The sequence below is a fragment of the Schistocerca piceifrons genome, chromosome 5 (assembly GCF_021461385.2).
Source record: "Schistocerca piceifrons isolate TAMUIC-IGC-003096 chromosome 5, iqSchPice1.1, whole genome shotgun sequence".
Classification (NCBI taxonomy): Eukaryota; Metazoa; Arthropoda; class Insecta; order Orthoptera; family Acrididae; genus Schistocerca; species Schistocerca piceifrons.
Window position 1 is genome coordinate 10,986,479 of NC_060142.1, and position 12,498 is coordinate 10,998,976.

The following is a 12,498-nucleotide window of genomic DNA, read 5'->3' on the forward strand; positions in this document are numbered from 1 at the left end:
AGACCACAGTCGTAATATTTAATTATAAGTCTAGCGAGCAAATATATATGTGGTCGGTTTCCTAGGACGATTCTGTCTGGTGTGCGAGGAGTACGTGACAGCGGCGGCCTGTGGCGGGAATGGTTCACGTTTCCAGCTAACGGCAGGAGCAGTCCGTATCGAAAGACCAGTTGGGGTATAGGAATGTAGCTGACTTAACTGTGTCACTCTCTAGACGGCTGAATAGTGAACTAATACTCAGAATGTGGAGGACAGCCTTGGTGATCGCGTGTGTTCTCTGTAGAATATTGAGAAGTTTCAATATGGACGAATGTTTGTGCTGGAGCATTATTCTCTCCTATGTAAATTGTCCAGTTGACTGCTTCTGCACATTTTCCGCCTTTATTTGATTGAGAGAACATCGATTTTGGTGTGCACATCTAGCAGGTCAAAGACAGATGGAAGACACGTTTGCTGGTTCTCTAGACATGAGAAACACATTAGCTGAGTTTATAAGGATGATGTGGAGTCTGTTATATCACCTACATCAGTATTCACAAGTTTCCTCTTTGTTTTCTTCGAGTTTTCACTTAAAGGTCTTCGCAGACGTGGTAAGTTTTAGTTACTCAGTGGTTTACAGCATGCTGCACATAGCTAAAGTTTCAGGTTACTAGGCAAATAATTTCCAGTCTCTATCTTTGGAATTATACTGTGCAAGCGATACTGCTGTGCAAGTGACATTGCTGTGTGCTTGATATCGAGAAGTGTTGCGTAAATGGTGTGATATTCTGGCAAACCATGTGAAAATTCATATGTTCTTGTAATCCCAGAGTCTGGAGATGGCTGTAGAAAGCAACCAGAAACAGTAGCGCCTTTGTGCCAAGGGGAACCGACCTAGCCTTTATACAACAGTTCAGAGAGTGACCTCGGTCCGCTGAGGGTGCTCTGGTCACGCATCAGGCCAGTGTGTATGTGCAGGGGCAGATGACTTGTGGCCACTGGCTGTGGTGGATGACCTACCGAGCTCTCAGGAAATATCTAGTGCTGCGAGGACCATATATGGTCTATGTGCTTATGCTGCCTCTCTTCATGTTATACATATGAGTTTCTGAGGGTCGATAGCTGTACGGAGGATGCAGAAGTGGTGATTTTGTATTGTGCAGCATACAAATTGTGTGTGTACATCGATACGGTATTTGGTGATATGTAGCTGGATTGGAGATCGATTTCATACTGAAATATTCAAGCTTCCGTTGCCAGTGGCAGAGCAGTGTAATTGAGGAAGTGTCTTACTGTATTTGATATTCTGTAGACCACTTTTGCTGTGTTTAAAAGTCAGAGCAATATGGCGATCTGTACAAAATAGTTTTGTTGCTGAAAGTCGCATCTGCAAAAAAGAAAGACAGACAGTGGTGCCACACCAGCAGCAGTTTGGCAGGTAAATTCAGCAAGAGCCAATCAGAATGCTTCATTTAATCACAAGACTTCTGGTCAAAGACAAGTTGAAGCAGACCATGCATCTCTGTCCCTCATCTGCCATTGTAGCGTTAGGACATCTCCACACCAGCAGCGGTAGGACACCGAAAATTCCAGCCATTTTTCTCTTCTGCAGGACAGTGCTTCGAATTCTGTTTGCATAATTGTTCTTATTTTCCCGTCTGTGCTTAGACAGTGTTCTCTTTCCAAACTACAAGAAAGCATTGTTTCCAGGGCTCTCAGGTCCAGCCTGATGCGATCGTTGAAGTCCCACGATATTTCAGCGAATAACCTTTCCGCCATCATCAGGTAGTTCTGATGGAATGAGCACTACCCCTGCTAGCCTTAGCCGGACATTAGTGGACAGTATTCGCAAAGTACTAGCTCGGCCTAGCAGAGAGTGCTACGAGAAGAGTTAGTAGTGACCCATATCCATTGATTGATTTGTCATTATCTATCGGCAAGAATATTACTGTCTGCATGTCACCCATTGCATGCAACACTTGTTCTAAATACAAAGTTAAGTATTGTCAATCTGGTTTATTGAAATAAAACTATTAATATTATTTGCTTGAAATATTGCATAGCATTTCGAGAATGCAGCATCCTTTAGCCACCCTACAAGAGATGAGTGGGCAGGACTCCACAAAATCCATCTCTAGACAAATTGTTTCAACTTCCCAGTGAAAATAAATGAAGTACACTCCATCTTCTCCAGCAGCTGGACCCTGATTGAGTCCTTTTCCTGCCATTTTCCCCAGACAACCATCTTGAACTATGTCACTGCAGGGATGGCAGTGCCCACTGGTGGCGGTACTGTGTACTAGGCCAGTTGGACTCTAGACCTTGTGGTGATGCACTCGATGGAACTACTGCCTATGACAACACAAACTGTTTAAATAAACACTGCATGCAAAATAAAGACTTAGTGTATTCTATCCAGCAGCCCAGCACAGGCTAAGTTCCTTTGCCACCAACTTCAAAGAAGAGGTGGTGGATGGATGACTTAGGTTAGTGGAGGTAGTCCAATTGACCTTTCTTCCCTCTATAATTATCCCACCATTTTCTGAGGGAGAGCTGGGAGGGATGGTGGGATGGGAGGGGGTTAGGTTATTGAAGGTAGCCCGGTTGACCTATTTGGTAGCCCAATTGACCTATTTTACGGCCAAAATTTAAACTTCCAGCCACGACCTCGTTGCGACATTGCCAAATCTATCGCCGCGATCTGGGAACCGCCATCTTGAATAAATTGGGCAACAATGTAATGTGGGGCTGCAGCAACCTTACTCTACTACTCTTACCTTCAGTCCTTTCCAAAACTGTTGAATCCGCTGTAAATGATAGGGCACAGACTGTGCATCGCCCATATTCTCGTATGTGGAGTATCGATCCATGTAGAGGTTTTGCGTGTGCTTGTTGCACGACGAGGTACTACTGGCTTTATCCACGCTCTGTTCATTTGCACATTCAGATGAAGAATGATCATTGCCTGTAGCACTAGTCTAATGCAGTTTGTTGAAAACATGGGTAATGAGTCTGATTGTGAAATCCTCTGCCACAGTGGTCGTCAAACTGGACCTGAATCAAGTAGGGTCGCCTGCAATTCTCAGCTGTATTTTATACTGATATGTATACAGCAACCAACATCCAAATCGGAAATCGTCGACTAGTTTTCCCGTTTGGTAGCAAACAAAAATGCATAGAGGCAGTAGTTATTTGACCTTCAATGTTATTTAATATTCATATATTTGGCCATGGGCAAAGTGAAGCTTATCGCTTACCACAGAGGAAGAGGGGTAAGTATCACAGCCACTGTCACTTCAGAGGATGCGAGAGGTGGAATGCTTCATTGTTTATCAGTACTGACAACTCGGAGGCATGAGGGACTCTTATTGATGATATGGTATAAATGTTGACACAGAAGTAGCTTGAATTTGTAATGCGCAATACAGAGACGCTCATCAAGTGGGGCACATTTTTGTAGTAACAAGTGTGAAATTAAATCGAGTCCTTAGTAGTACAACGCAATGCATAGAAGACTGATGTTTGAAATATTTAGTAAACATTTCAGGTATTGTCTCATACTGCATAGTCAATTTAAATATAAGTATAACTACTGTTATTAATCAATTAATCATCGTCTCACACTACCACTTCGGCAGGCAATTACTGTGTCACAACTTTGGGGTTGCTGAAAGTGGCAGCAACCTGAAACAGAAGTGTTCCGATCTGTACTTCGAGGCAGCAGCAGCTTATCACGCCCTTACCTAATAATTCAATTCAATTTATTATCATCCATTTTATCATATACATGACATAGGAATTGTCACATAGAAAGAGAGAGAGGGAGAGAAAGAGAGACAGCATGATATATATTTTTAACAATTAAGGGAAATAACGTTTTCTTAATTACACTGTAACATTTTCTTGATTATGATTTACTTGTTTTGTCTTCTTTTTACATGCAAGATGAAAAAAATTACAAGGTTTATACAAAATGAATCCATTAAGGGAAATAACATTTCTTAATTTCACTTTAACATTTTCTTAATTACACTTTATATATTTTGTCTTCTTTTTACATGCAAGTTGAAAAAACGAAGGTTTATGCAGAAAAATCAGCAGATGATAGCTCTCTTTTGGAGCTCAAAACAAACTTTTTTAATGGCACCTAAATTCCCCCAAAATATACTACCATATCTTAGATTACTATGTATGTAAGAGTAGTAACCACATTGTACTGTTCCAAAATTGTAGTTTCCTTTAGGCATTCTTAATATATAACAGTATTTACTAAGCTTTTTATTCAATAGTTCAACATGTTTTTCCCATTTTAAGTTATTGTCCAGCCATACACCTAAAAATTTTGTAAAAGAAGTTTTATCTACCAGACATTTATAATTAAGTAATTGCCCTTGAACCATTCAGCTGCCTCATTCATTGTTGAAGTTCTTGTAGGTCAGCTTCGCTAACTTCCTTGATAAAAAGGCTCGTAGCATCTGCAGAAATAACAGATTCTTCTGTTGTTAGGTGGTTAGAAAAATCATAAATAAAAACTAAGAATGGCAGAGACCCTAGAACAGGACCCTGGGGTACACCACAGTTGACTTTCAGATATGTACTCCATAGCAATACAGTTTCTGTAGCAAAATATCATAGCCAATGCGGTCAAATGCCTTGGATAGATCTAAAAATATTCCACAGTTTAAGTCCTCATTATCCATTGCAGTTAAAACCTGTTCCAAGAAGTGATATACAGCTGTTTCTGTAAAGCTATTTTTACTGGACCCATTCTGTGCATTGGTTAGAATTTTAAATTTGTCTAGGAAACTCAACAGCCTCTCATATATAATCCTCTCAATTACTTCAGCAAAACTTGACAGTTGTGACAATGGTTTGTAATTTTGTATGGTATATGGACACTCTTTTTTATAAAGTGGCTTTATTGTTGATTTTTTTTATGTGCAGAAGGGAATTCACCAGTTATAAATGATGTACTAATAAAATCAACTAGTTCAGTTATTATTTTGTTTGCATTATGTTTTATGACTTTATCAGGAATACCATCACATCCATAGAACATATTATTTTTCAGCTCATTAATTGCATTTCTTACTTCTGAATGTGTAACTGGGTACAAAAACATTGTATTTTCATTAATGGGAACTTTTGGCTTACTACTTTTTGAGTTCCCCATGGTCCTGGTAAGATTTTGAGCACTGTTAATGTATATGTCATTGAATGTATTGACAACACATCAAGGGTCTTCAACACCTTTTCCTCCCTTTTTTATGATGAGATTATTGTTTGTCACTTTGGATGTACCAATGTCATGGTTTATGACCATCCAAACTGATTTGGTTTTATTGCTGCCTTTTCACATAATTAAATCATTATTCAGTTTTTTTGCTGCATGATTAACATTTCTATAGACTTTTTTGTAGCATCTAAGACATGGCTTTAATCTAAAAAGCTGGTACACTCCACATCGAAGTAGAATAGGAATCATAATGATACTCTATCATGAAAGGTCCAAGCACAATAATTCTCAGTAGAAAATGTACATGAAAGTGGAAAAGATTTACAGGTCTGAAATCAAGGCAGCTAAGAGCAAAGCAAGTGATACATATATACTGAACTCACTAAATAAACGCAAAGCTGCATGGGAAATTACTAAAAGAGAAACTAACTGTGATGATAAAATATACCAGACACCAATTCCACCTGATATTCTAATGCGCGTTTTGTCAGTCCTCAATCAGATAATAGCATAATGGAGAATGTGAGTAAGTCAGAGGCACTGTTGCCAGAAATGAAAAGTAAGGAGATTGACAGCTAGAGCGTTATTATGGTCTCTCAAATTATGATAATCAACAAAATTTTAAATGAGGGAAATTATCCAGAATCTTTAAAAAATCTGTAGTTAAACCAGTACATAAGAAAGGAGATGTAGCATCACCAGATAACTATCGACCAATATCACTTATACCCATAATATCAAAAATGATAGAATACCGCATGCGTAAACAGATGAGTCAATATTTTGAACATAATGATATACTCACCTCCTCACAATTTGGTTTCAGATCCAGCCTTTTTACAGCCAAAACAGTTGATAGTATGGTAGCAAAAATACACAATTGTTTTGAAAGCAAAGATATTATCTGTACAACACTATTGGATCTCAGGAAAGCTTTTGATATGGTCTCCCACAATATTCTCATAAAAAACACTATCACTATGGAGTGATAGAGAATGCTCCTTCCTTAATTCAGTCATATTTGGACAGTAGAAAACGATTAGTTAAGGTAGATAATCAAATGTCAGAATGTCTCTCAGTTGTAAAGGGTGTACCTCAAGGATCTGTTGTTGGACCTTTTCTTTTCATTATTTACATAAATGATTTACCTGCAGTTGTGTCATGTGATGCAGTGCTATATGCTGATGAGACAACACTCATCACATGTGATACAAATCTTGAAAATGTGCAAAACAGCATGGCGCTGGCATTGGAGAGGTGCACTACTTGGTTTGCAGGAAATGTGCTACAGAAGAATGATAGTAAAACTGAAGCTATTGTCAGTCATGATAACAAAACAGTAAAATTATTAGGATTTCTTATACATAAAAAGCTCATCTGAGATACCCACACAGGGAAGATATGTGGCAAATTGGACATGCTATATATATGCTGTACAATCTGAAAAGTAGTGTCAGTAAAGAACTTCTGTTATATGCATGTTTTGCATTCTGTCATTCGCACCTGAGTTCGGGAATACTATTATGTGGTAATTCCATAGGCTCAAAGTTACTGTTTAAATGGCAAAGGAAAGCCATAAGGTACATAGCAGAATGTAGCCCATATGAATCATGTAGAGATTATTTTAAGAAACTAAATATAATGACAATAGCTGACTTGTATATTTACAACTACCATGTCTTCGTTAAGGAGCATCTGAGTAAATTTCACTTAAGGAGAACAGTTGATGACCACAACGTAAGAAGTGGACATACAATTAATATGCCACATGCTATGCTTGCAGAAACATAAGAGCTACAAATATCTTGGTCTTATATACTTCAACAAATTACCTGAAAATGCATACACAGTGACAGCAAATAAATTTAAAACTAGTCTTTCGAGGTGGATCAAAAGTAAAGTAACTTACTCTGCTCAAGAGTTCCTTTGGTATGTGACAAATGGCCCAGTCTCCATATCAGAATGAACTATAAATAAAATGCAAACTATACATATGCCACACTGTGCAACTATTCTATTACTCTTCCAAGTACTTATTATTAATTATCTGTTTGATTATGTTTTTGTCATTCACTGAACTATGTGGTTTATTGATCTTGTAATTGATCTATTAGGAAACTTTTGACATTTGCACAAATACGTATTGTATCCATCTTGGACTATTATATTGTAGTTAATAATATTTGTCATGTTGAAGTTTATATTATTATTATTGTTATTATTATGATGTTAATACAGACGACACCAGTTGCATGTAAACATGCTCAACGGTGAAATAAAACATTTGTATTTGTATTTGAAATGTCATAGTGCTAGTGCGGTCGAATAGACCGAAACAACATGACGCTAAAAATGACAGTGAAAGTGTTGAGCGTGAAACGGTTCAAGTTCTTGCACATTGTCACTAGAAATAAATATGCTGTTTGTATCAATTCTGAAATATTTCGTCTCTCAGATTGCTGTTGTCATTCGAAATATCTCCATAAGTGATCCTAAATTTCTACAAAACAACATCTATTGTGACAGCTATTCCCTGCTAAACACATTAAGTAATTAATTAATAGTACCAATTAACTGTGGTTAAAGAGTTCTTGTCTAGATTCCAAAAGTACGTTACTGTTTTTAGGATTTTAAATGCTGACTATTAGACGTTCTTGGGCCATCAAACTGATTTTCCCTTGTATCAATATTTTATCCTCATATTTCAGTTCATTTACATGTTTATTGAGCCCATAGACAACATACATTGTACGTATCAAGCGAAATTCGTTTCAGAAGCATAACTGGGATATGTCAAATTATTATTTGTGCATCAATATTCTAGGCCTATACAATTTTAATTACGATTTTGCTTAAAGAATCTATGCAATACGTGTATAAATTCTGTATGGTGTAAGAATTTTTCACATTTTTATGAACAGGTTTTAGTTTTGTGTTAGTGGCATCTCAGTTTTGTACATAATATTAAATTGTAATTTGTCTTACGCTGTAGTATGGATAAAATCTTTTATACTGTAGTAACAGATTTGTATCATAGATGTTTTGAAAATATTTTTGTTGTTTATCTCTCACAAGTTTGAAAGGAGTTTTCCTAGGTCTTTTGGACATACATATGATGGCTTTTTGTAATGTTGTCTGTGGGCTCATGGAAAAAGTAACAATTCCTTGTGTCGTAGTTTTTTTTTTTTTTTTGGAGTTTTGAGAACATATTTTAATTTTGCCCAGCCTCAAAGTTCGAGTGTGTTCATGCTTCATAATATTTAAGAGCTGTAAATGCCGGCCTTTATGATTTTCTCTATTTAAGGCTGGCTGTCATTTCTATTGCTCTCTTTTACATTTTGAGTCTGTTAATGTTTGATTTGAAGGTGCCTCCCCATGAAATTGTTGTAAATTACTGTAGAATGAATTAGTTCATGGTATATCATTTTTATAATATTTGTGTCTAGGTACCTGAGTTTATGAGGGAGATACAGGTTAAAAATGAGTTATCCACATATATATTCTATGTGCTTATGGAATATAGTTTCATTTACAATGGAATTTTAAGCTCTTTGCTCATGCTTGTAGAATATAAGTAATGCTGGTTTAAAAGGACCTGCCTTTTTGCAAAAACAATTTTTTTTAATATTCAAACATGTCTCGCCTCAATTGTGACATTCTCAGTGATTTTTTTTTTCATGAAATACATACATTCAGATTTTAAGTAGGTTAGGAATATGTTACAGCAGAGTTTTGTTCTTTAAGTTACATTTGTATTGTGCCCTGTTTAATATTGTGTGCACCTGTGATTGCAAACAAAAGTCAATCACAAATCAAAATTAATATGCCATGACATCTGCAGTATGAGGTGTTAGGGCAAGGTCTGAACTGAATTTTTGTTTAGAATACAACCTGTAAACTATATTTTCCTATAATATAGTGCCATATGCCCCTGTTTTAGGCTTATCATTGTTGTATATGACTTATCCCAGGTGGCACTTACTTACTTTCACTCCTGCTAAAAAATGTACGGTACAAATGTAATTTAAAAAACAATCAAATTAATACTGAGGATGTTGCAGCTGTAGTGAAACATATTTTAGTATTAAAGAAAGTTGTTTTCTTGCAAAAAGGTGGACCCTCTTAATTCGTTATGAATACATGTTCACTGATTATTATATCACAGAATTTTGTGTTCTTGGTGTTGTCTGCTATGCATACATCTATACAAATGTTGCTATCATTGTTGCATTTATTTAGTCTGAAATTTAATTACAATTCACTGAAGGAAACACAGAAAGGTGAAAACTCGAGGCTGATCATATTAGCCAATGTTAAATCTATTTTCATTCTTTGTCAGTTAACTTAGGCATATTCTCAGCGAAAGGAAATGTAATAACACTAATATCAGGCTGGAGCTACATTCAGATATCTGTTAAGTTAAAATTGTCATAGGTTTCAGATGTTCACTTTTTTGGTTGGAGTTCTGTCACCACAACCAAGAATTTCAGTTGTAGTACACCTTTTGACTTATTGTCTGCTGAGTATAGTACCATTGTGCGCATTCCAGTAAAGAGTTGAGGCTGGCCCAATTGTGATGTGAACTTCCCTAACTTGCCCTGTTAATCAAACTGACATGGTTTGTAAGGAGGGAACAGCTTTTTTATAATTTGCATTTTATTCATTATTATTTTATATTCTTTTCCTTCAGTAGGTCCTAATTCCATTAACAAGCTAATTTTTGACCCATTGTTTCATAACTGTTCTTGAGCATATCCAAGTGCTTTTCTGGTTTATACTATTTACTGTACTGGTATTTATTTACAAGAAGCCCCATTACATTTTTTGCAATACTGTGAGTGTGTGGAGGGTGAAACCTAGTGCCAGCACATAGCCTACTCCTTGCGAATAACAGCAAGGCGGCCGCCAAACTAAACATCCCCATCGATGGATAGATCATCGTCAACACATGCCCTCACTTCATACTGTGGAGAGGTTTGGTATTTAAACCAGACATTGACACAAACTCTGGTGATCAGGAGCTGTATTCCACCACGTCTCCTCTCCTTGCCAGCCCAGTACTGATAATGAAATGTTTTCCACCATCAGGATTCAAACTGGCTTACCCCTGGGTCGAATGCCACCTCACAAGCATGTGTTAGCGACCTCGGCCACAGAGGTGGGTTCCGTACCATCCCCACTCTCATCTCTCTCTCTCTCTCTCTCTCTCTCTCTCTCTCTCTCTCTCTCTCTCTCTCTCTCTCTCTCTCTCTCATTAATGAATAAAACAGCTTCTGCGTTTACTAATTTAGTAGACTCTTAAACAAGTGACCTTACAGTTCCAGGAAGGAGAAGACATGGAATAACGGAACCGTGGGCTAGCAGTTTGCGACAATATGGAGAACTCCAAATGGGGTGCTCAAAGAGTAAGTTACTAAGTTAGTTTTTAGGTAATGACTGAGCACCAAATTGGTTTCCAGGAACCTCTGCCAAACACTCTTTCCCAGATTACACATGTGCCCTCTAGCAATCTTGAATGCATATTGCGCGAAAGCTTTATGACACCTGGTGTTCACATTTTGCAGTTACAATGTACCTCCTGTTTTGACCACAAAATATTTATTATATTTCTTCCTCACATGTTTTGGCATTTTGCAATTGACTGAGGAAAAGGACACCCAGTACTAAATATCGCGTCCCACTAAGCACCAGGTAAGAGTAAGTTGGACACATTACTTTTTATTGCCAGTGTTCTGTTCGTCTGACAGTGGCAAAATGCTGAAACGTGTAAGGAAGAAATAAAATGTATATTTTGTAGTCGAGACAAGAATTTCATGGTATGTGCCTCTTGGTGCGTTTATACCAACATGGTCTCCCTTCCCCACCGACGCAATTAATAATGATGATTTCAAAACTTTTTCCATTGCATAATGATTGTTTTTTGTTCATTTATTTATCGCTGCAAGTTGTTTTTCTTTCATGTTGAGTTGCGTATCGTCTTTCAGCCAAAGAGAAAGTTCTTGTATTGAATGGGAATACTAGAAACTAATTAATTAAACGCTTTTTCAGTCAATTTGTTACAAAAATAAAATGCATGTCAGTAATTACGTATCATGCTGTACATCATTTATGTTATATGCCACATATGACATGGAATGAGACAGTTTGCTGATTGTTAAACAGAAGCTTTATTTAGATATGGCAACAGGCTGAGTATTTACATGCTTTTTTGTTACATATATTCAGCTGATTTGAGGTTGTACAAAACAGTTCCCTCTCCTCTGCCAACTTCTTCATCTCAGAGTAGCATTTGCAGCCAGTGCGATGAAGTATTTGTTGTGTGTATTACTGTGTCTGTCTTACCTGAAAATTTTGGGGGTTTGAAGAATATGTGCCATCGTATTCTTTGAAGTGTGATGACTTACGTTATGTGGATGGTATTTGGGAAATTTTGGTTTGGGTACATCATTTGTAAATGTCAGTCATGGTCTCCCCCCCCCCCGGCCTCCCAAGAAAATAGTGTGCGATTCTGATAGTGGATCTCATCTGAAATTTTGGCTCTGGTGCCAGACTTAGCTGTAGTGTATCCCAAGACATAGGTTAGGTTGGCAGGCAATAATTTGCTTGCGAGTTGGCGAAGCCAATAAATATGAATGTGAAATAATGGTTGTGGTAACAGATTGAGCTGTAGCTTAACCTGGTATTTATTTTTGCACCATATTACATGCACTTTTTATTATAAAAACAAAAACTGCAGGGCGAAGGGAGTAAATGGGAATATGGAAGTGTCCGATTCTACCCCTGTGCTTTGACTCATGACATCGTCAATATGGCGGAAATGGCTATTCTAAACATCTCCAATATGGCGCCTATGATATGACTACATACACATAGCAATAAACACGAAAATACAATAAAACTAACAGGACAACCACGGGAAAATGGGGGCTTTAGGGAGGCCGACAAGGTAAATATAACATTAAAAAAACACACCACGATCCCAAAACACACAAGATCACGAACAAAAAAAAATTGCAGAATCTATGGGTTTCGGACACTTCCCTTGACCTATATAGGCTAACAGCAGCTGACGAACAAAACACCAACACCTAAAGCAAAAACTATGGAAATTGGAATCAGACATTTCTCTTGACCACAACTGACGATACCAAAACACCTATAGCTACATATAAAAATAGGAAAATAGGAATCGATCATTTCCCTCGACCTATATAGGTCAACTATAACAACTGATACGAAAAAACTAATACCTACAAATACGAAAACCAAAACCACAGATCCTC